Here is a 22,414-nt window from a genome sequence, read left to right as displayed (position 1 = left end):
AAGGGCTGGGGGGGTTAGTCTGTCAGTGCTCAGACCATACGCTGCACGCTGCATCAAATTAGTCTGCATGACTATTGTCCCAGAAGGAAGCCTATTCTAAAGATGATGCACAAAAAAGCCCGCAAACAGTTTGCTGAAAACAAGCAGACTAAAGACATGGATTACTGGAACCATGTCCCGTGGTCTGATGAGACCAAGATAAACTTATTTGGCTCAGATGGTGTAAAGCGTGTGTGGCGGCAACCAGGTGAGGAGTACAAAGTCAAGTGTGTCTTGCCTACAGTCAAGCATGGTGGTGGGAGTGTCATGTTCTGGGGCTGCATGAGCGCTGCCGGCACTGGGGAGCTACAGTTCATTGAGGGAACTATGAATGCCAACATGTACTGTGACATACTGAAGCAGAGCATAATCCCTTTCCTTCAGAAACTGGGCCACAGGGCAGTATTCCAACAAGATGACGACCCCAAACACACCTCCAAGATGACCACTGCCTTGCTAATGAAGCTGAGGGTAAAGGTGATGGACTGGCCAAGCATGTCTCCAGACCTAAACCCTATTGGCAAGTGGTTAACAACACTCTATAAAATCTGGGAACTGAGTAGGCTAGTAACTGGAGGTTTGGGAAAGGAATGTTGTACCTTTCTTGCCTGAGCATATGGTGCTCTAAAATCTGGATATATCTTTCAGCATCAGTGGTACCTTTCCATATGTGCACACGTCCCATTCTATACACACTAATGCACCCCCATACCATCAGAGATGCAGGATTTTGAACTGATGAGGGCTGATAACAAACCAGAAGGTCCCTCTCCTCTTTAGTCTGGAGAATGCAGTGCCCGAGGTTGCAAAAAAGAATGGCAAATTTAAAAGTGTCTGATCACAGAACATTTTCCACTTTGCAACAGATCGTTTTAAATGAGCTTTGACCCAGAGAAGACAGCTGCGTTTCTGGATCATGTTCAGATATGGCTTCTTCATTGCAGGATGGAGCTTTACCTTATATCTTTGGATAGAATGGTAAACTGTGTTTATAGACTGATTTTGGAAGTATTTCAGAGCCCATCTAGTGTCATCACAAAATCATGGCTGTATTTAATGCAGTATCCGAAGATCATAAGCCTATAATATTGCATTTCGGCCTTGTCTCTTGCACGCCGAGATTTCTCAAGATTCTCAGAAGCTTTTGATTATATTATGTACTGTATTTTGCAATTTTATATTAACCACTTGACCACTGGGCACTTAAACACCCTTAATAACCAGGCCAATTTTCAGCTTTCGGTGCTCTCACATTTTGAATGACAATTACTCAGTCATGCAACACTGGACCTATATGAAATTTTTGTCCTTTTTTTCACACAAATGGAGCTTTCTTTTGGTGGTATTTAATCATCGCTGGGTTTTTTATTTTTTGTGCTATAAAAGAAAAAATACAGAAAATTCTGTAAAAAAATGAATTTTTCTTCATTTCTGTTATAAAATTTAGCAGATTAGTAATTTTTTCTTCATAAATTTTGGCCAAAATTTATACCACTACATATCTTTGGTAAAAATAAGTACAAATTGGTGGATATTATTTGGTCTTTGTGAAAGTTATAAAGTCCACAAGCTATGGTGCCAATATCTGAAAATTGATCACACCTGAAGTACTGACGGCCTATTTCAATTCTTGAGACCCTAACATGCCAGAAAAGTACAACTACCCCCCAAATGACCCCTTTTTGGAAAGAAGACATTCCAAGGTATTTAGTAAGAGGCATGATGAGTTTTTTGAAGTTGTCATTTTTTCCCGCAATTCTTTGCAAAATCAAGATTTTTTTTCCTTTTTTATTTTTTTTTTCACAAAATTCTCATATTATCAGTTTATTTCTCACACAGCATATGCATACCACAAATTACACCCCAAAACACATTCTGCTATTACTCCCGAGTACGGTGATACCACATGTGTGAGACTTTTACACAGCGTGGCCACATACAGAGGCCCAACATGCATGGAGCGCCATCAGGCGTTCTGGAGCACCCAGGACAATTCTGACATTTCTCTCCTACATGTAAAAATCATCATTTATTTGCTAGAAAATTACATTGAATCCCAAAACATTATATATGTTTTTTTAGCAAACACCCTGGAGAATACAATGGTGGTTGCAACTTTTTATCTCGCACGGTATTTGCGCAGCAATTTTTCGAATGCTTTTTTTTTGGAAAAAAACTGTTTTGTGCTTGAAAAAAAAAAAACACAGTAAAGTTAGCCCAATTTTTGCATAATGTGAAAGATGAAGTTACACCGAGTAAATCGATACCTAACATGTCACTCTTCAAAATTGCACAGGCTCGTGGAATGGCGCCAAACGTCGCTACTTAAAAATCCCCATAGGCGACGATTTTTATTTATTTTTTACTGGTTATATGTTTTGAGTTACAGAGGAGGTCTAGGGCTAGAATTATTGCTCTCGCTCTAACGTTCGCAGCGATACCTCACATGTGTGGTTTGAACACCGTTTTCATATGTGGGCGGGACTTACGTATGCGTTCGCTTCTGCATGCGAGCACATGGGGACAGGGGCGCTTTAAAAAAAAAAAAAAAAATTTTATTGTTCATTTTACTTTATTTATTTTAGTTTGACATTTTTTTCCCCAAAAATACATTTTTTGATCACTTTTATTCCTATTACAAGGAATGTAAACATCCCTTGTAATAGGAATATGGCATGACAGGTCCTCTTTACAGTGAGATATGGGGTCAATAAGACCCTGCATCTCATCTCTAAGCTGGGAAGCCTGAAAAAAAAAAAAAAAAAGATTCTGGATTTGATCGTATTGGCGAGTCGGTAGAAGCACCGGAGGGCGGCGGGAGGGGGAGGGGGTGTCTATGGCTTGGTATTGCAGGGTAGCACCGACTATGGCTGGGTATCTCAGAGTATGGCTGGGTATCTCAGAGTATGGCGTTGCAGAGTATTGCGTTGCAGAGCATTGCAGGATATTGGAGGGTGTTGCAGAGGATTGCAGAGTGTTGCACGGTATTGGCGGGTGTTGCAGAGCATTGCAGAGTGTTGCAGGGTATTGCAGAGTGTTGCAGAGCATTGCAGAGTGTTGCAGGGTATTGGTGGGTGTTGCAGAGCATTGCAGAGTGTTGCAGAGCATTGCAGAGTGTTGCAGGGTATTGGCGGGTGTTGCAGAGCGTTGCAGGATATTGCAGAGTGTTGCAGGGTAATGCAGAGTAATGCAGAGTAATGCAGAGTATTGCAGTGTAATGCAGAGTATTGCAGAGTATTGCAGAGTAATGCAGAGTATTGCAGAGTATTGCAGAGTAATGCAGAGTATTGCAGGGTATTGCAGAGTAATGCAGGGTATTGCAGAGTATTGCAGAGTATTGCAGGGTATTGCAGGGTATTGCAGAGTATTGCAGGGTATTGCAGAGTAATGGCAGGGTATTGCAGAGTATTTGCAGGGCATTGAGGGGTTAATTTTCGGTGAGCAGCACAACGCAGCCCACATCGCTGCTGACACCGATCTCTTCCCCCTCCGCTGTTCCGATCGGTACAGAGAGGGGGAGGGAGGAACCGGCGTCATAACATGATGCCGGTTTGTTTACAAGTGATCACTCCGTCATTTGAGCGGCCGTTTACCGTGATCCGTGATGCGCCGGGTCCCAGGGGGCGCGCAAGAGCGGAATTCTGGGAGGACGTCATATGACGGCCTCCCAGAGTTAAGAAACTGCCCTGTAGCCGTCATTCGGCTATAGGGCGGTTATTAAGTAGTTAAGGAACACGTTTTTTTTTTTCAGCTGGAACATGGTGGAACTCTGCCAACAGCCCCGTGCGCTGCTCTCCCAGCAGGGCACACATAACCTTCCCTGTTCTGCATATACCAATAACAGCAGAGGAAAGGGTGGGCAGTAGTATAGGTGGGGGAGGTGAGGGGGTGGTACCTTAATCCAGGAGGTGCTGGCATGACCAGAATCTCTTTTGACCGCCTAGTGTCGGTAAGTGCGGTCTGCAAATTATCGGCTTCGGCAGGCGGGAGCAGCAGGTGCAGACTGATCTGGCATCATCCTCCTCCTAAGTAATGACTAAGCACATGTGAAGTGTGCGAAACGAGTCTACCCAGCATTCTGTTTCCTGTCGTTTTTGGGTTGTCCAAATAAAAATAATTTTGATCTACAGTGGTGTGCGGCCATTTCTTCTAATTTCATCATCCTCCTCCTGCTCAAGTTCTGCCCAACAATGGGCAGCTTGTGGGAACAGGCTGAGCACTCTGAAGACGCCTTCTTCTCTTCTCTCTTCAGCATAGCTACATGTTGTGATACCAATGCCTGAGAATAATGAGTGCAGCACCACCTCTATTGTGGCATCAAAATAAAAAAGCCTGCTTTCCACACAGTAGAAGTGCAGGGAGCAAAATACAGCCTTATGTACAATAAGACTTTGCAGTGTGAACTAGTGTATATGGTTCATCTGTTTTTTTCTGGAATATAGAACAAAGAACTAGTTGGGTGAAAAAAATGTATTTTACAAGAGGCTGGGAGGGAATGGTTTCTACAGAGGGGGGTGGACTGGGAGATTCACACAGGGAGATTATATCTGGGCCTAGTGCAATGCAATGTTTGTGCATGGATGTACAGGTGTCCCATGCATCCCTGTGTTAGTATTCTCATTGTTATCTATTGGAACAGAGGGTCTACATAGACACATCTGCTGCTCCGAATGGGACATGTTGCGGGTGTTACTGTCCCAAAGCACCCAGGGTGAGTTCAGGGGCATGCAGTCACACTCACATGGATATCATATCAGAACACAGCGGCTGTGTCTGTGCAGATATCAATGGGACTGCCTATATGGAAATGTACAAAAACACCTGTGCATCCCTGTGTGGGTAAACATGACTGATGGGTGAGATTTGAATTCGGATGAATATGGTCTTGGGGAGATGAGTTTGTACTGGCTGGAGAGGGTCATTTCTGGTTGTATTCTGTACAATGGCTTGGGCATCACTTACTCCTGACCCCTGCACTTTCTGCATTACATACCTCTGACCCCTGCATTCTCATGGTTGAGTCCCTGCCCCTATTTTCTGAGAAAAAAAGCCAGAGGAACATTGTTCTGAAATTGTTTGACACTTTTTCGATGCAACTTTTCACAAATTGGTGACCTTCTGCCCATCTTTATTTCTGAAACACTCTGGCTCTCTAAGATGCCCTTTTTATACCCAGTTATGTTACCAACCTGTTGCCAATAAACCTAATTAGTTGTAAAATGTTCTTCCAGACCTTCCTTGTTAGTACCACTTTGCCAGTGTTTTGTTGCCCTGTCCCACCTTTTTTTGAGACATATGGCTGCCATCAGTTTCAAAGTTACCTTATTAAAAGGATACATTTTCTCAGTTTAAACATTTGATATGTTTTCTATTTTCTATTGTGAAAAAAATACAAGTTTAAGAGATTTGCAGATCATTTTATTCTATTTTTATGTCGATTTTACACTGCATCCCACCTTTTTGAAATTATTATTATACAGGATTTATATAGCGCCAACAGTTTGCGCAGCTCTTTACAACATGAGGGCAAACAGTACACTTACAATACAATTCAATACAGGAGGGATCAGATGACCCTGCTCATCAGAGCTTACAATAGATTATGGTTGTATATTGAACAATTGACATACTATCCAGTTATCTATACATTTCCCCTCCACCGGAAAGCATTTATTTGGTTACATTGCAATCCTTGTGTGTGTAAAATCACTGTTTTTATGGAACAATGTACATTTTTTTCTACTACAGCGTCTCTGCAGCTTTAGTAATCCATATTTTTTTCACTGCTATTAAACAGGTCAGCATGGTTTGCAGATGGTTTATTATTATGAACCACTAGATGTCACTGCAGATTAGCTCACAATTTTACCTTTAAACAACTACAAGCCAAAAACACAAGATTCAGCTCAAAATATGCTGTAACAGTATTTATTACCTGTACCCCTTGTTCCTACCTGTACCCCCTTGTCCCTTATTCTTACCTGCGCCCACATGTACTTTATTCTTACCCGTACCCACATTTGTCTTATTACTTGTACCCACATGTACTTTATTCTTACCTGTACCCACATGTACTTTATTCTTACCTGTACCCACATGTACTTTATTCTTACCTGTACCCACATGTACTTTATTTTTACCTGTACCCGCATTTACCTTATTCTAAAGGCCCATACACACGATCTGACTTTTTGACAACAAACATGCAAATTAGCTGTTTTAAGGCAACATCCGACCGTGTACACTCCATCAGACAAACTTTTTCAGTTTTCATCTGACTTTTGTTGGCTGTGCGAACGGACAAATTTTCCGGAAACAAAAGTCCGATGGAGCAAAGTCCGATCGTGTGTACAGAAAACCATAGGACTTTTGTACAAAGTACAAACACACATGCTCAGAACCAATGCAAAAGAGCAGACAACAATACAGAAGTTGACCAAAGGTGGCGCTGGAGTAATTGAACGTCGTCTTTTGAAGTGTCGTCAGTACGTTGAAACGTCACTACGTAGAAAGTCTGATGGTGTGTATGTAATACAAACTTACAGCCAACGCCCTTTGCACAAAAATCCAAGGGAAAGTTTGTACAAAGTCCGATCGTGTGTATGGGGCTTTACCTGTAATCACATGTATTCTTACCTGTACCCATATGTACTTCATTCTTACCTGTACCCACATGTACCTCATTCTTTCCTGTACCCACAGGTAATTTATTCTTACCTGTACCCACAAGTAACTCATTCTTACCTCTGCCCACATGTACCTCATTCTTACCTGTACCCACAGGTAATTTATTCTTACCTGTACCCACATGTACCTCATTCTTACCTGTACCCACATGTAGTTTATTCTTACCTGTACCCACATTCTTATCTGTACCCACATGTACTTCATTCCCACCTGTACCCACATGCACCTAATTCTTACCTGTACTCATGTGTATTGTACCTGTACCCACATGTACCTTATTCTTACCTATGCCCATATGTCCCTAATTCCTACCTGTGCCCACATGTGGGTATATGTACTTTATTCTTACCTGTATCCCCATGTACCCTTTTCTTACCTGTACCCACATTTGCCTTATTCTTACCTGCACCCACATGTACTTTTATTTTTACCTGTACCCACATGTACCTTATTCTTATCTCTACCCTCATGTCCCTTGTTCCTACCTGTATCCCCATGTACTTTATTCTTACCTGTACCCACATTTGCCGTATTCTTACCTGTACCCACATGTACTTTATTCTTACCTGTACTCATATGTGTTTTATTCCTACCTGTACCCACATGTACCTTCTTACCTCTACCCACATGCTCCTTATTCTTACCTGTACCCACGAGTACCTTATTCTTATCTGTTCCCAAATGTAATTTATTCTTACCTATACACACATGTACCGGTACCTTATTTTTACCTGTACCCACAAGTATTTTATTACTACCTGTACCCACATGTACCTTATTCTTACCTCTACTCACATGTAATTTATTCTTACCTATACGCACATGTACTTTATTCTTACCTGTATCCACAAGTCCCTTATTCTTAGCTGTACCCACATGGGGGGTACTGAAGGCCTTCAAGCTCTTTTTATACAGAAGGGGAGCCATTCAATAAAGTACTTGTAACACTTTTCTGGTATTATGGCTGTATTAGAAAATACTATGGCGGTTTTCTTGCTGCTTCAGACACACGCAACTAATTCTTGTGGTTCTTATATTCTGCCGCTATGGCTGTGACAAATTTATAAAGAAATATCACCAAATCAATGATGAGAAAAGTGCAGGTAAATACCGGTAATACCGCGTACACACGTAGCCGTCTATCCGACGGACTTAGTCTGGCGGACTTCCCGCCAGACTGTCCGTCGGACTTTCCGAACGAGCTACTTGCCCACACACGGCACTTTTTCAGCGGACTAATATGGCGTACTAAGTCCGCCGTACTATCCGCCCTATTTTTGAAATGAACGGACTCGCCCACACACGCGGAGGAAAGTCCGCTCATTTCGAGCGCGTCTCCAGGTAGGCGGGGCCCGCGAAGGAGACGCCGCTGGCCCCGCCACCTGGTATGGACTTAAAGGGGAACCCCAACGCCAAAAAAAATTGGTGTGGGGGTCCCCCCCAAGTCCACAACAGGCCCCCCACCCTATGTGAATGAGTATGGGGTACAATGTACCCCTACCTATTCACCTGTGAAATAAAGTACAAAAAAAAAAAACACAACACACATCTTCTTGTAGCTCTTTTGCTAGCGGAGGAGCCCGGCATTCTTCTTCGTCGCCGCAGCCTCTTCTCCCGACTTCGGGGGTCTTGTCCCCCTCTTCGGTTCTTCTGCCGGGCCACCGCGCCTTCTTATAGCTCTTTTATAGGGCGGTGGCCCGGTCTTCCGTCGCCGCCGCCGCCTTCCGTTCTTCTTCTTCTTCTTCTCCTTCTTCTCCTGGAGATGTTGACTCGACGTTCTCTCCGGCCGCAATGCCAGGGACGCGCTGCGCTGCAACTTATATAGGGACAAGGGGCGGTGTCACATGGGTTGATGTCACATGGTGACCCTGCCCCCTTACGATGTCACAGTCCCGGAGGATACTGGGACTGCGCCATGTGACATCAACCCATGTGACATCAACCCATGTGACACCGCCCCTTGTCCCTATATAAGTCGCAGCGCGTCCCTGGCATTGCGGCCGGAGAGAACGTCGAGTCAACATCTCCAGGAGAAGAAGGAGAAGAAGAAGAAGAACGGAAGGCGGCGGCGGCGGAAGACCGGGCCACCGCCTGTAAAAGAGCTATAAGAAGGCGCGGTGGCCCGGCAGAAGAACCGAAGAGGGGGACAAGACCCCCGAAGTCGGAAGAAGAGGCCGCGGCAACGAAGAAGAATGCCGGGCTCCTCCGCTAGCAAAAGAGCTACAAGAAGATAGCGGAGGAGTCCGGCGAGAAGACCCCCGGAGCTGTGCAATAAATTATTTTATCTTGTGTGTTGTGTTTTTTTTTTGTACTTTATTTCACAGGTGAATGGGTAGGGGTATACCCCATACTCATTCACATAGGGTGGGGGGCGGTATCCGAGGGCCGCCTTATTAAAGGGGGCTCCCGGATTCCGATAAGCCCCCCACCCGCAGACCCCGACAACCAACGGCCAGGGTTGTCGGGAAGAGGCCATTGTCCTCATCAACATGGGGACAAGGTGCTTTGGGCTGGGGGGGGGCGCGTAGCCCCCCTTCCTCGAGGCACCCCCCTTGTTGAGGGCACACGGCCTGGTACGGCTCAGGAGGGGGGGGCGCTCGCTCGCCCCTCCTTTCCTGGCCGGCCGGGTAGCGTGCTCGGACAAGGGTCTGTTGTGGACTTGAGGGGGACCCCCACGCCGGGTAGCGTGCTCGGACAAGGGTCTGTTGTGGACTTGGGGGGGACCCCCACGCCGACTTTTTTTGGCGTTGGGGTTCCCCTTTAAGTCCATACCAGGTGGCGGGGCCAGCGGCGTCTCCTTTGCGGGCCCCGCCTACCTGCAGACCCGCTCGAAATGAACGGCTCATTTCAAAAGTACGGCGGTCTGGCACACATACGGCCAGATTGTCCGTCGAAATGCGAGTCCGGCGGGAAGATTGGAGTGCAAAACCACTTTCTAAGTCCGCCGTACTTTCGGGTCAAAAAAGTATGCCGGAGGCTACACACGGGGGGATTGTCCGGCGGACTTCAGTTTGCCGGACTTTTCCACCCGCTTGTTTGATCGTGTGTACGCGGCATAAGACTTCCTTTAGGTTGGTATAAGTATTGTGTGACAGACAAAATTCTCTCTCAGGCAATTTTGCAACAGATTCATATACACTTTACTGACAGTTGCATTAATCTGTCCCAAGCTGCGCCGTTTGTTGCATGAACAGGAGACATATTTCTAATGAGTGTCAATAATACCTCATGAATTCCAGGGGAGATTTCTATATAGACAACTGGCAATGTTCCTACATTTTACTGGAAAAATCTACCAGTTTTATGGTCTCTTTCATTTTTTTTATTATTATTTTTTTTTTTATATATAATCTTTATTTTACATTTTAAGCCATACAAAACAGTGTACAGACAAAAGGGTAAGGGGAAAGGGAAGGCAAAATGCACCTTAAGGGCAAATACTGATATCGGTAGCGCCACAATACATTACACCATGAGTATAATTATTGTTAGTACGAGCCCATCCCTGTCCTAGATTTTCGATTTAAGTGGATGTTCCCCTCACACTTTGGGGGAAGTAGAGAGGGCTCGCTCAGTAAATCAAAGCAGATGCCTTGCAGCATCTTAGACTCACATAAATTTAAGTAGGAACAAAGACGACATGAAAAAAAATATACAAAAGGAAAAGAAAATGATATACAAGTACCGCTAAGGCCTTTATAAATCGGCAAACACACTTGGTTCATTGGCTGATGGGGTATATCTACACTAGGAACATCAAATGCTAATTTTGTACCTGGTTCTGAACCTGATTCAGGGCCCGGTTCACAGGGAACAAGTTGCTCGAAGGCAGGATCCGCCAAAGTTTACAAGGCAACATCAAGACTAGAGGCCTCCACCATGGTCCCAGATTGAGTCAAAGCGCTCACGAGTTCCTTTGCACGTGGCCACTCATTCCTCTGCTTCCATGATCTCCGTCACCTTCCCAAGACAGTTCTACTCACTTATGACTTGCGGGCTCTTCCAGTGAATTGGTATAAGTCGCTTTGTGGCATTGCCGAGGTGAGGGAGAGCACTGCGTTTATAGTGAGAAGGGGGATGGGGGGGATGTGAAGCAGAAAGTGCTTCGGGGAAAAAGGCACATCTATACCTAGACTATCCGATATGCATCTGCGGACAGCAGACCAAAAGGGTTAGACTAACGGACAGCCCCACCAAATATGCACGCATCCCCTCCAACACAACTCAGAGACTGATGGGTAAATTCTAGCAAGGGAGGTTGGCACTTGGTACCACTGGGACAGCAACTAGAAATGGCGCCAGGCAGCGCCATCACATCACTGAGCATGCGCCCGTCTGGCCGAGCATGTACGAGTTTTCCCAAGCTCGGCAGGCAACAGAACAGCGCATGCGCTGTTGCATTGTCGGCCCACAGCTATCTTTTTTACAGGCACAGCTGCCCGTAATGGATATTTACGGGCGGCCTGAAAACAGGCGGAAACTTATGGGCTGCCCGTAAATTAACGGACAGTTGGCAACACTGGCATGGATCAGTTTGCAATGGCGTTACAAACGCTCCTGAGTCACACGGTTCACCTGGAATCTTCCACTGTGGCTGCTCCGGTACATCCTGTGTCGCAGTTCGTCCCTGCTGCTGCTCCAGTCTCTGTGCAGGCACCTGTCTCGAGTATTACCTCTATAAGCAGTGTGTCTGGTTCCGCTCCACTTCCCCAGCGATTTGGGGATGATCCAGTCCAATGCAATGGGCTTCTCAACCAGGTTGAGCTATACTACTTTGAGATGCTGCCCCAGGCGTTTTCCATCGACAGAAGTAAAGTAGGTTTCATGATATCTTTGCTTTCTGAGAGCCTTGGCCTGGGCAAACCCTCTATGAGGGACGCAAAAACCTGTTGTCTCGAGTTACCCTGAGTTTGTGGCTTCTTTTAAAAGGGTATTTGATGTTCCCGCACGCTCTGCTTATGCTGCCAAGTGCCTCATGTCCATCAGAGTATGAGAACTGTTGCCAATTACGCCATTGAATTCCGTACTCTGGCAGCAGAGGTTGTTTGGAACATAGTCCCTGCCTTCCCGCGGGTGGGGGGCCCGATCGGGCCCCCCCCGGTGCCAGCGGCGGTCGGAATCCGTTCAGGAGCGATCCGGGATGAGGGGGCGGCCATTCATTCACCCCCTCGTGATCGCTCCTGACGAATGGAAGTGCAGCATGACATCACTTCCTCTCCTGTAATGTAAACACAGGCAGAGGAAGTGATGTAATCTCTCCTCCGTGTCGGTATTTTTCGTTCCGGCACCGAGGAGAGAGGATCGGTGAGTTGCACCAACACTACACTACACAGTAGAACATGCCAGGCACACTCTCACCCCCCCTTCACCCCCCCAATCACCCCTGCACCCCCAGTCACAGTGACACCAATTGCATTTTTTTTTTTGCATTGGTGTCATTTGTGACTGTAATAACTGTTAGGGCAGTTAGGGTTAGCCCTCTTTAGTTCTAAGGTACCCCCCAATAAAGGTTTAACCCCGTGATCACCCCCCGTCGCCAGTGTCACTAAGGCTGGGTTCACATTGCAGCGGTTTATGAGAACGGATGTGATTCGCACCGCACTGCAGTGCAAATCACATCCGATCTCTGTGCGATTCGAGTTCAGCCATACAGATAGTATGGCTGAATTTGCGTCGCACCCGCCGCAAACTCGCACGGGACCCTTTTTTTGGTCCGCAGCAGAATCGGATCGCATGGGTGTTCACACCATGCGATCCGATTCCTGTCCGAGTTTGCAGATCGCACTGCGATATGCGAACTGATCTGGGGGTGTCATTAACATTTCACTGACACTCCCAGCAGTTCGCATAGGGCAGTGTGATGCGGGAACCCGCCGCAGATTCGTGGCGTTCCCGCATTGCTCCAGTGTGAACCCAGCCTAATAAGCGATCGTTTTTCTGATCGCTGTATTAGTGTCACAGGTGACGCTAGTTAGGCAGGTAGGTATTTAGGTTTGCCGCAGCTTTCTATAGCGCCAGGGACCCCCATATACTACCGCATAAAGCCCCCTGATTGCCCCCTAGTTAACCCTTTCACCAGTGATCACCATATAACTGTTACAGGTGACGCTGGTTGGTTAGTTATTTTTTTATAGTTTCAGGGCACCCACCATTTATTACCTAATAAAGGTTTAATCCCCTGATCATCCGGCGGGTGATATAAGTTTGAGGGTCAGATAACGTCTGTGTCGCCCCAGGCAGCGTCAGGTTAGTGCCAGTACCGCTAACACCCACGCACAAAGCATACACCTCCCTTAGTAATATAGTATCTGATCAGATCTATATTAGCGTCGCCAGCAGTTTAGGTTTCCCAAAACGCATTGTTAGCGGGATCAGCCCAGATACCTGCTAGCACCTGCGTTTAGCCCCTTCGCCAAGCCCAGACCAGCCCACCCAAGTGCAGTATCGATCGATCACTGTCACTTACAAAACACAACACACATAACTGCAGCGTTCGCAGAGTCAGGCCTGATCCCTGCCATCGCTAACAGTTTTTTTTGTAGCGTTTTGATACAGTCGCTGACAGCCTAGGTGCTTTTTTACCTGTGAGTCTCACTAGTGTACCGGGGTGTCTACTTTCCAAAATGGGGGGGGGGGGTTGTGCCATCTTGGCATTTTATGGCCTTCAAAACTGCGTTAGGTAGTGAGGAGTAAAATCAAAAATTTACACCCATAGAAATCCTGAAGGCAGTGCTTGGTTTTCGGGGCCCCGTACGCGGCTAGGCTCCCAAAAAATCCCACACATGTGGTATCCCCGTACTCAGGAGAAGCAGCAGAATTTATTTTGGGGTGTCATTTCACATATGCCCATGGCATGTGTGAGTAATATATCATTTAGTGACAACTTTGTGAAAAAAAAAAAGTTTGTAATATTCCCGCAACTTGTGGCAAAATATAAAATATTTCATGGACTCAACATGCCTCTCAGTAAATAGCTTGGGGTGTCTACTTTCTAAAATGGGGTCATTTGTGGGGGTTTTGTGCCATCTTGGCATTTTATGGCCTTCAAAACTGTGATAGGTAGTGAGGAGTGAAATTACAAATGTATGCCCTTAGAAATCCTGAAGGCGGTGCTTGGTTTTCGGGGCCCCGTACGCGGCTAGGCTTCCAAAAAGTCGACCACATGTGGTATCCCCGTACTCAGGAGAAGCAGCAGAATGTATTTTGGGGTACAATTCCACATATAACCATGGCATGTGTGAGCAATATATCATTTAGTGACAACTTTGTGTAAAAAAAATAAATAATTTTTTTTTTTTGTCATTATTCAATCGCTTGAGGCAAAAAAATAAAATATTCAATGGGCTCAACATGCCTCTTATCAATTTCCTTAGGGTGTCTACTTTCCAAAATGGGGTCATTTGGGGGGGGGGGGGGGTTTGTACTGCCCTGCCATTTTAGCACCTCAAGAAATGAGATAGGCAGTCATAAACTAAAAGCTGCGTAAATTCCAGAAAACGTACCTTAGTTTGTAGATGTGACAACTTTTGCGCAAACCAATAAATATACAGTTATCGACTTTTTTTTTACCAAAGACATGTGGCTGAATACATTTTGGCCTAAATGTATGACTAAAATTGAGTTTATTGGTCTTTTTACGTTTATATCGCAAAAAATAAAAATCGCAGAGTCAGTCAAATACCTTTAAAAGAAAGCTCTATTTGTGGGAAAAAAAAGGACGCAAATATAGTTTGGGTACAACATTGCATGACCGCGCAATTACCAGTTAAAGCAGCGCAGTGCCAAATTGTAAAAAGACCTCTGGTCATTGACCAGCAAAATGGTCCGGTCTGAAAGTGGTTAAGGAGTTTTTGCGGAAGCCTCCTGTACATTTGTCTCCAAGCTTTGCAGTGCCACCCTTGTCTTCCTCAAATCCCATGCCTCCTGGTACTGAGCCAGTCAGTGAAGGTGAACCCATGCACTTGGGTTTCATGCATCTCTCTGCGGATGAGAGAACCTTTAGGAGGAAGGAGAGATTGTGCATTTATTGTGGCCAGGCAGGTCACTTTTTGAAGTCTTGTCCTACCAAGCCCGAACCTTAAGGTCCTGTCACGGATGGACCTAAGGTCAGAGCCGATCCGGGGTGCACCTCACCCCAGCGCTACTATGTGCTGCAGAAGAATGGCGCCAAAGCTGTCTGTGGTACTCACTTGAAGTTGACTGCACTGGTTGCTACTTGCTAGAATTGCCGGCTGCTCGGCGTCTAGCTAGTGACGTCAGTCAGAGGCCACGGCGGCCTCAGAATTCAAAGTGCACCACGGCCGCCCCAGCATTCATATCGAGCCGCCTCCGCGGCTAGTGAACAAGCCCCACCCACTTCTACCATGTTCTTTAGACAGCGTGGCTGAGAGGGAACGGAGCATTTATGAAGAGAGAGCAGCTGCCTTGCTGTGACTGACTCCCCTGCACTGCATCAGGCCGGCCTCAAGTAAGTGGAACCTAAGTAAGTTGTGCCCATCAAAAGCTGCCACGGTGCCCATCAAACCCCCACTGTGCCCATCAAATGCCCACTGTGCCCATCAAAAGCTGCAACTGTGCTCGAACACAGCTACTGTGCCCATCAAACACCCACTGTGCCCATCAAAAGCTGCCACTGTGCCCATCAAACACAGCCACTGTGCCCATCAAAAGCTGCCACTGTGCCCATCAAAAGCTGCCACTGTGCCCATCAAAAACTGCCACTGTGCTCAAACGCTGCCACTGTGCCCATCAAATAGAGCCACTGTGCCCATCAAACGCAGCCAGTGCGCCATCAAACGCAGCCACCGTGCCCATTAAACGTAACCACTGTGCCCATGAAAAGCCGCCACTGTGCCCATCAAATGCTGCCACTGTACCATCAAATGCTGCCACTGTGCCAATCAAACGCAGCTACTGTGCCCATCAAACGCAGCCACTCTACCCCGCCTAAAAGCAGCTACTGTGCCCATTAAAAGCAGCCACTGTGTCCATCAAATGCTGCCACTGTGCCCAGTAAACACAGCCACTGCCCATCAAATGCAGCCACTTCCCATCAAATGCAGCCACTCTGAACATTAAAAGCAGCCACTGTGTCCATTAAAGGCTGCCACTGTGCCCATCAAATGCTGCCACTGTGCCTATCAAACGCAGCTACTGTGCCCATAAACACAGCCACTGTGCCCATCAAATGCTGCCACTGTGCCCATCAAACGCAGCCACTGTCACCCATTAAAGCAGCCAATGTGCCCATCAAATGCTGCCACTGTGCCCATCAAACGCAGCTACTGTGCCCATCAAATGCAGCTACTGCGCCCATCAAACAAAGCCACTGTGCCCTTCGAACGCAGCCACTGTGCCTATTAAAAGCAGCCACTATGCCCATTAATAGCAGACACTTTGCCCATCAAACACAGCTACTGTGCCCATCAAATGCAGCCACTGTGCCATCAAATGCAGCTACTGTGCCCATCAAACTGAGCCACTGTGCCGGTTCTCATTCTTACTGACCATAAGAATCTGACATTCTTGTCTGAGGCTAAATGTCTCTCTCCCAGATGGGCGCGATGGGCTCTTTTCTTGTCAAGTTTCAATCACATTGTCTCATTCTTACCTGGTACTAAGAATGTAAGGGCTGGTGCTTTGTCACGACAATTTTCTTCCACTTCCAAGATGGAATCAGTTCTGGTTCCTGTGATTCCTCCTGATCGTATTCTGGATACTGTTCGCCAGAGAGTCTCCGTACTGTCGTGCTCCAGACTTACTTTTGCTTGGGAGATCTTTTGCTTACATGGGCTACCCAAGGTGATTGTCTCGGACAGGGGTAGTCAGTTTCTGTCCTAGTTCTGGTGAGCCTTTTGTGCACAGTTGACAGCTTGCTTTCTCCTCTGCGTATCCCCCCGCAGTCTAATTGGCCCGCAGAACAAGCCAATCAGATCGAGGTAAGAGGCGAATCAGAGTGGCCCTTTACAACGTAATCAGCTGTCAGTCAAGGACAGCTGATCACGGCATGTAAACACAAGCCGGTTATCGGCGTTTCTTTCCTCTTGCTAAGAGCATGAGGCGAGAAGAAGAAAGACGATAACTGTGAAAGGGATATCAGTACCAATGATCAGTGTCCTGATTATCAGTGCAGTCCCACCAGTGCTGCCAATTAGTGCCTATCAGTGCTGCCAATTAGTGCCCACCAGTGCTGCCAATCAGTGCTCATCAGTGCAACCTTTCAGTGCCCATCAGTGCAACCTATCAGTGCCCATCAGTGCTGCCAATCTGTGTCCATCAGTGCCTCCTTAACAGTGTCACCTATCAGTGTTGCCTATCAGTGCTGCATACTGGTGCCTATCAGTGCCGCCTATCAGTGCTACCTCTCAGTGCCCTTTAGTGCTGCCTATCAGTGCAGCCTCATCAGTGCCTCCTCATCCGTGCCACCTATCAGTGTCCTTCAGTGCAGCCTCATCAGTGCACATCAGTGTAGGAGAAAAATTACCTGTTTGCAAAATTTTTCATTTCCGGTCTTTTTTAGTATGTTTAGCCAAAAAAAAAACCCAGTGGTGATTAAATACTATGAAAAGAGCTCTATTTGTTTGAAAAAAAATGATAAAAATTTCAATTGGGTACAGTGTTGCATGACCGCACAATTGTCATTCAAAGTGTGACAGCGCTGAAAATTGGCCTGGTCAGGAAGGGGGTATGTGCTCAGGAGGCATGTGGTTAGTATGCTGAGCATTGGAATGATGTGGGGAAATTTTTTACCTTTGCTTCAGCAGCTTTTCAAGAGACACCTGCTTTGGGAGGGATGCTCCTGAAGATCGGGGGTGGGTGTGGAATCCTTCAGAGTACCAATTGTTTTATGACCATCGAAGTGCTTGAAACTCCCTTATTTGGGCAAGTGGAACTCCAGTTTCACAAGGAAAACTACAGGAAAACATACAAAAGTAAACATGTATACCAAGTTATTTGCCTACATCTGATTTCCATAGAAATTTTTTATTTCTTTTAAATATTTTTGGGCATGTGGCAAAACTGTTCCAAATGATGCTGCTCCAATGCGGGTCTGACACCACTGAGCCATCACAGTAATACAGATAGTTTCAGCTGTCAATAAACCCCATCCACTGGCTGCTGGGAGGGACAAGAAGTAATCTGCAAGTAACATAATTCAGATTCTCCTGCAGCTCACAATTAAAAGAAATTGGAATGTAAAAAAACTGGAATCATGTGAATGTACTATTAATTTTTATCCTCATTCTCTTTTAATCCATTGCCTGCTGCTTCCTAACAGCTCCAGTAGGAGGTCCTAAACCCATTTTGCCTTCTTTATAGCTTTCAGTCAGAATAAACCATTTAATAACTAAAACGGATTTAGTTTGACCTTAGAGACTTTGAGAGTGTAGCCTCAGATAGGTAAAATTAAACGAATGTACCATCATCCATAGATTAATTCAAGTATGGGTTTTTTTGGGGGGGGTTATGGGGGTAATAGGATAGCTGTACATGCTAACCCTTCATACCGAACCAGAACCAAAAAATTGGTGTTGGACTATACCGGTACTTTATATATAAAGATAAGAAAGAGATTAGAAATAAAAATTTAATACAAGTTTAATGAATAGCAAAAGTAACAAAATACAGAATATGACACTTAAAATGTTAATACACCCCAGATTCATGTGTACAATTACTCATAATAGAGTTCAATTCTGGTGGCGTAGATGGAAGGTTCCTCTACTAGTTTCGCGGATTGTCCGCTTCTTCAGGAGGAGGTCTATATAGTAAATAAATAATACAGAACTGTGCGTTTGGTACTTTTTTTTTTTCTCTTTCCAGTACCATACGTACCTTATCCTCCATGTCCGCTGGGGGGGGGGGGGGAACATAGAGGGGACCCATTTCTCCACATTTTGTTTTTACCTCCCTCCATCTTTTTTCCTTGAATTTCTGGGTGAGTGAAATTTCCCTATATTCCCCTTATTCCAATTGTTACTCTTATTTAATTTACAATATTTTACTTATATAATTAATATTAATTGTTAATTGTTATGAATTCTGTATTATTTATTTACTATATAGACCTCCTCCTGAAGAAGCGGACAATCCGCGAAACTAGTAGAGGAACCTTCCATCTACGCCACCAGAATTGAACTCTATTATGAGTAATTGTACACATGAATCTGGGGTGTATGTATGTATGTATACAAATGTGGTTGGTTCTGCAGGAACCTTGGTTTTACAAATTATGTGAACTAATAAATATATATATTTTATCAAATTGTTTTTATTTTTTCAAAATGACAGACCCCTGCTGACAGACCCCTGCTTTCACCAACTATTGGCATTGTTGACCCCCTATATTAACCAGCCTGGCGGTATTACCGAGTCTGGCTCGGGGTGGAAGTTTTATACCAAAAGCGGTAACCCTGAGCCAGTCTCGGGACCGCATCGCTGTATGCAGGAGGAGGTTACTTACTTTCTCCCCTGGCTCCGCGATATCCCCCCGCTGTACAAGCGGCTCGTCCTCCGCTCAATTTATCACAGAGCCCATCTCCGTGCCCTGCGAGCATTGCGACGCATAGGGACGGAGATCAGCGCCAAATTCAAAAAGTGAAACACACACATTACATACAGTATAATGTAATCTTACAGATTAAATTGCTGTATGTAATAATTTCACATCCCCTTTGTTCCTAGTGGTTTCTCCAGTGCTCTGCATGTAATTTTATATTATAAAAACTGTTCTGCCTGGAAACTGGAGATTGTCCATAGCAACCAAAACTGTCCCTTTACATCAAAAGTGATTTTAGACCAGCTAGAAAACAGCGATAATAAATTGGAATCACTCGTAGAATTGAACGATAGCGATTTGTGGGAAGATCCGTCATCAAATACTGAAAAGTAATGACAGTGACAATTCTGGAACTGAGCAAATTTCAGTGTTTTTGATTTGATTACATTATTGAATAATTTTTATTATTATTATATTATTATTTGGTATAATTATTTATAGTTATTTATTATATTATAATTTATGATTTCATTTTTCAAAACTTTATCATATCCGGGATGTCTGCTAGACTCTGGTTTGAACAGATTTAAGAGAGTTATTCCTAAGAATTGCAGGACTACAATATAAAACGCCAAATTTACATGCAAAATAATAGTACCGCTTTCAGCACCTAAAATCAGAACTAATCATACCGCCAGGGAGGTTACGAAGCAAGACACATGCATGAGTAAAGTCAGCACTTTGCACTTTGAGGGGAGAAGCTTAATTCATTATTTTGATAAAGGGAAAAAACCTTAGTGCTGATATTAATAAATATGTGGGGATAACACACATGTATAGAAAAAAACTTAAATGACTAGGCTGCAACCATGTCAATGTTCTGTCACTATAAGGATTGATTCTGTCTAATGGTGCGCTCTAGTCAACTTCCTATTACACAATCACAAAGAAGGGGTACGAGGCTAACAATCCTGAGGTTGCTATGAGGATATGTGTTGAACACAGTACTGTGCAAAAATGCAATAATATCATGTGCAAATAAGATAAAGTGCAAAAAGAATTAGTGTACAATTGATAAAGTGCGGAAATGCTCTCATTATTTTGCATACTCATTTCTGTAGCGCAAGGTTATTTCACTTATTTGTTATTTAGGTGATATTCACGTCGACAATAACTGATTATGTCCCCTGTACATGCGCAGTGATGCTCTGCATTCAGGGCACACAGTATGCAGTTGAATGCAGAGCAATGTGCGTGGGAGTGACGTCATTGCGGCTCTGGCCTTTCAAACGGCCGGAGCCAGTGATTCCAAAGGGATGGCAGGGTACATGAAAGTGTGGGGGGGGGGGGGGGGATCTGTGACAGTGGTGAGCTGGAGGGCTCTGTGTGCAGGTAAGTGTGTCATAATGTGCTAGTATGCGGTACATACTATGGCTTAGATCTGCAGGGAACCCAATTTTTTGGGGCAGTTTACAACTGCTATAACCTCATTAACTCTCCCACACACAGTCTGGCAATTTTTTTCTCCATAAATCTATTTATTTTGAAATTTGTATAACGTTTAGAGCAAAAAGTAGGTAGCACAACAGCCAGTCACAGTCTGGCAATTTTAAAAAAATAGATTCACCATACAATCTTTGGATAAACTAGATGGCATTAAAATGCTGCAAGCATACGCTTGAATTACTTTCTTCCCTCGACTCAAATTTTACTTGGTAGCAATCCTGAATCAAGTCTCTGTATTTCTACTTACACGTTTTTCTTCAAAATCCTTCAGAGGAAGCCAAGCATTGGTTCTTGTGCTTGTTACTGATCAGCCAACAAGTTTCAAGTGCAGCGCAAATTCTAAAAGAGAGGAGAAAAAAAATGTATTAGATAACTCACAAAAAAGAAGCACATGGGCATTTTGTGCCTAGGTAAGAATGCCAGGGCCACGAAAGAATAAAATAGAGAAGTGGCCCCATGGGATTGTCACCCCTGACACCCATTTGTTTTATAAATAAATGTCACTCTTAATAGAGGGCTATTATAATTGTTAAAGGGGTTGTAAAGGTAAATATTTTTTCACCTTAATGCATTCTATGACAATGCTGGCGCCCCCAGTCCCCCCATTTTACTTACCTGACCCCTCGAAAGTCCCGTGCTCGCCCCCGACATCCTCTTCGCTGCTCAGCCTGGCTGCTGATTGGCTGGAGTGGATGGATTGAAAGCAACGCAGCCATTGGCTCGCGCTGCTGTCAATCACATCCAATGACGCGGCGCACCGGGGGGCGGGGCCATGTGATACAGTGAGCGGCTATAGCCGCCGCCTGTATCACGGGAGCGCGCCCGCAGGTGCTTCTCACCATGCGAGGGAGCTTGCATGAATGTGAGAGATACTTTCGGGAGGAAGCAGAGACAGCCGCCGAGGGACCCCAGAAGAGCAGGTTTGGGGTCACTCTGTGCAAAACGAGCTGCACAGTGGAGGTAAGTATAACATGTTTGTTATTTAAGAAAAAAGAAAAAATTACTTTACAACCCCTTTAAATACATGATTTGCTTTGGCTGCTTTGCTGGTTCTTTCTGTTTTGTGTTTCAGGTGGCAAGCTGCCTGGTGTTGCTAGGAAGATTTACCTCAGCTGCTGAGCACTGGATTGGTGACAAATCCTTTGGTGGGAAACATCTAGCCAATGAGTGTAACCTTTTATTTCTATCCTCTCCTGTCGCTGGGCGGAGTCAGCATTTACCTCAGGACTGTATGAATTATCTTCCAATTGGAACCTGACATGAAGCAAATCAGCCACCAAAAATGCTTTAATGGATGAAGTTATTTTTCCAACTCAAGTGCAACACACTCATTTTACATTTACACTCACATTAAGTGAGCTTTCTGAGACCACAGCTTTGTGTTATCATGACATATTCCTCTTACTTATCCGGTCACAAGGAGGCTAGATAATGCTATAAAGTAAAAACAGAACCCCCTTTAGGGCCAGTTCACACCAGATGCAGTTCCGTGCAGTTTTGTATGCTTTTTTTCTGCACAAAATGCATGCACAGTGTTTTCCATGTATTCCAATGGCTTTAGTTCACACAATGCAGTCAGTTTCTGGTCAGTTTCCGGTTATTTTCTCCACTGGAAACAGACTGGAAACTGTATGCATGGGGTGAACTAGAGCCATTAGAATACATGGAAAACACTGTGCATGC

At 45.0% G+C, this 22,414-nt stretch overlaps 1 protein-coding gene across 4 annotated transcripts in view; it reads right to left on the bottom strand.

The window, feature by feature from the left end:
* WASF3 (WASP family member 3) overlaps window positions 1–22,414 on the bottom strand; it is a 676,822-nt gene that overhangs the window by 585,574 nt on the left and 68,834 nt on the right. For 3 of the 4 annotated variants that reach the window (XM_077484052.1, XM_077484053.1, XM_077484054.1), the window contains exons 2-3: window positions 20,979–21,070; window positions 17,476–17,637 (exon numbers count right to left, since the gene is read on the bottom strand). The gene's annotated coding sequence lies outside the window, so the exon portion shown is untranslated. The remainder of the gene's footprint in view (window positions 1–17,475; window positions 17,638–20,978; window positions 21,071–22,414) is intronic. The other variant, XM_077484055.1, reaches the window with a different exon arrangement.

Source organism: Lithobates pipiens, unplaced genomic scaffold (assembly GCF_037356315.1).
Source record: "Lithobates pipiens isolate NorthernLeopardFrog02 unplaced genomic scaffold, aLitPip1_a1.2 Scaffold_16, whole genome shotgun sequence".
Taxonomy (NCBI): Eukaryota; Metazoa; Chordata; class Amphibia; order Anura; family Ranidae; genus Lithobates; species Lithobates pipiens.
Note: the sequence above shows the minus strand (reverse complement) of the source record. Positions and strands in the feature narration are given on the sequence as shown.